The sequence below is a fragment of the Dreissena polymorpha genome, chromosome 10 (assembly GCF_020536995.1).
Source record: "Dreissena polymorpha isolate Duluth1 chromosome 10, UMN_Dpol_1.0, whole genome shotgun sequence".
In the NCBI taxonomy this organism is placed as follows: Eukaryota; Metazoa; Mollusca; class Bivalvia; order Myida; family Dreissenidae; genus Dreissena; species Dreissena polymorpha.
In genome coordinates, this window is record NC_068364.1 from 63,279,582 (window position 1) to 63,282,701 (window position 3,120).

A 3,120-nucleotide genomic window follows, 5' to 3' on the forward strand; every position below is an offset into this window, starting at 1 on the left:
TAAATGAACAAATTTACATTGATATTGAAATATACAAGCAATTGATTTTATACTTTGCAATGCTGACATTCCTTGAGTTTTTGACCAAAGAAGATTTGGCGTAAAATAGACACCAAGATATTTATAAAATGAGACAATTTCAATATTTTCTCCACAATATGTCCATTTTTCAGTTTGTTTAACAACACCACCATTTCTAAACACGATGATTTTTGTTTTATCAAGATTAATTTTCATATCAACAGATTTACAGAATTGTTCAATGGCATTAAAGGGGCTTGTTCACACTTTGATAAATTGACAAAATTGAAAAAAAAATATTCGGATTTGCAAATTTTTATTGTAGTTATGATATTTGCTTTAAAAAAAAAATACCAAATTGTTTCCATGCTCTAAAATTTCCATAAAATGCAACTTTTGACGATTTGAAAACCTGAAAATTATAAAGCGTCTCAAACGCGAAATGAGTTATTTTTAGTCAGAAATTGTGAATGGGATCCCATCTAGTATACCAGAATGCAGCCTGCGCATGCGCGCTGCGCTTATCCGCTTTTGGTTTATAAACAATGCATCTCATTTCTGTGATCGAAAATATAAAAAAAGAGAAACAAAAGCCGGAGCCAGCGACATCGCTCGAATTTATTCAATCTTGGCGACAAGACTGAGTGTTTGCAGAACCATAGGAGTATCGTTGGAAGAGACGAAGGCAGGGTAATGGCTTAAACACACGAATTGTAAGTCATATTTTAGAAGCTACGTTTAGTTTTTGGCAAGTGTTGCCTGTTTACAAAGGAATTTTAGCAAAAGTTGGGATAGGTATTTAGTTTTATTGTATGGATATTTTACTCTGCAACGAAACCTGATACGCACTGATAACATAATTAAATTATTAATTTGTTCATTGCGCGTTTTAAAATAAGCCTTTATGCCCCTATGCCAAGATGTTCGTATCAATTTAATGAATTCGTTATAACTTATAAGGAACACTCCAACACGAGCCAAATGAAGCATGAAATTAATGATAGATGATGAATAATGAATGATTAATTTATACGGTATAAATTATATTATAAAATATACTGGTATGCAAATGTATATGTTATATTATGTAATCAATTATCATGATATGATAATATGATTATACAGTTTATTCCCTAATTTTAACATCAATTTTGTTGTTTCTTTCAATTGATATGAGATCAATTTTATATTCTAAAACAAATCTTCTTTTTAAGGTATTTAGGAAGACGTGCCGGCCAAACTATTGCAAGTTTGACTGTTCAGCATAATGTTAGAACAACAAACTCTTCACCTATGCACGGTCATCAGCCCCCGCCAGGTCCTGGCCTGTCATTTGTGTCACAAGGAAGTACCACACCTGGTCATGTGTCAGGAATTGGAGAGATAACATCTTATTAAGAGTATGCAAACAACCCTGTCTTAGCATATTTTAATTGATAAAATAATATATTTATATTCAATAAGATTCTATGTGCTTTCTAAAGTTCCTTGCTTTATCATTTTTTTTTACCAGAAACTTTTTATGTTATGAAAACCAGAGGATATCCGACAGCTGGTTTGTTTTCTGAACCGTTTAGATAACTTGCATGGTGATTGGTCATGAAATTATTTCAATGCCATTCTCCTCCAATCTCTAGTTGTACAGTAATTGTCAGTTAGTGACTCAAGTATGATAACTTCATCATATAATAAGCTCATACTGGTGAATCAAGATGCCAAGAAAAGTATTGGTAGGTTCATAAGTTAATACTGGTGAATTAAGTAGCCCAGAAAAGTATTGGTAGGTTCATAAGTTAATACTGGTGAATCAAGTAGCCCAGAAAAGTATTGGTAGGTTCATAAGTTAATACTGGTGAATCAAGTAGCCCAGAAAAGTATTGGTATGTTACCTGATTGGCATGATATGAATAAAATAATGTTTAAAATAGCAAACAAATTTCATACATAGTTTTTATGATAAGTTTTAGTGTACATTTCAAAATTACAAATATGCTTATATGTTATTTTAGAGTAAATTGAAGGCAGCCAACAATTGGACGGTGGTGCCAGTCAATGAAAAGAAGGGATACACGTACATGCACTGAGTACACAGAGATCATCAAGGAAAAAACCCTTCGATCAAAGTTCCTTTTTGATTCAGCTTATTCAAAGCTGATTGCCTCTACAATTGCCCCTTATATATCCACCTGCGGCTAATGAGGAGCTGCAATATCCAATAGGTCAAGGGCAAGCAACCCGGAAACAATATGAAGATTTACTCATACAAATTGGTACATGGTGTATGTAACTATGTTGTTTTAACTAACTTCAACATACCATTATTATGAATTAAAAAAATGACAAAGCTGAAATCAATGATAACTGACTATGGGTAGGAACATGTTATGTGAATTTCGCAGCATGGTTTTATAGGATGTATACCATTGAGTTTAAAAGTGCATGTGTGACCCTGGCTGTTTTTTCAGTCAGTAGATGACTTTAGTATTTGAAATGATGCTTGAATTTATTTGTGTAATATGAAGGCGTGACCAAATGTGTGACATTATTGTCGACTGTGCTGTCATCATCATGGTGATAAAATGTGATTTTAATAAGTGAACTGCTTATAAACATAGGGCAGAAATACCATTGATAAAATACTGACGAACATAGCATACAAGTGCCCTGAAATGCCATGAGAATATGTATTTGAGTTTTAAGTGTGTAAGGTATTGTGAATTTTGTTAATTGTTTTGTTATAAAACAAGGGCTGTTTGTAAAACATGCATGCCCCCCCCCCATATGGGCTCTCAGTTGTACTGACAGCCATTTTGTAAATATGTTTTTGTCACTGTGACCTTGACCTTTGACCTAGTGACCTGAAAATCAATAGGGGTCATCTGCGAGTCATGATCAATGTACCTATGAAGTTTCATGATCCTAGCCATAAGCTTTCTTGAGTTATCATCAGGAAACCATTTTACTATTTCGGGTCACTGTGACATTGACCTTTGACCTAGTGACCTGAAAATCAATAGGGGTCATCTGCCAGTCGTGATCAATGTACCTATCAAGTTTCATGATCCTAGGCATAAGCGTTCTTGAGTTATTATCCGGGAA

General features: G+C 33.7%; 1 long non-coding RNA gene across 1 annotated transcript; it reads left to right on the plus strand.

Annotated features, from left to right (window-relative positions):
- The first annotated feature begins 484 nt into the window (after positions 1–484).
- On the plus strand, positions 485–2,790 carry LOC127848873 (uncharacterized). The gene is made up of 3 exons (XR_008034799.1): positions 485–734; positions 1,236–1,421; positions 2,031–2,790. It is a non-coding gene; the product is annotated as an uncharacterized LOC127848873 (long non-coding RNA).
- The last annotated feature ends 330 nt before the right edge of the window (positions 2,791–3,120 follow it).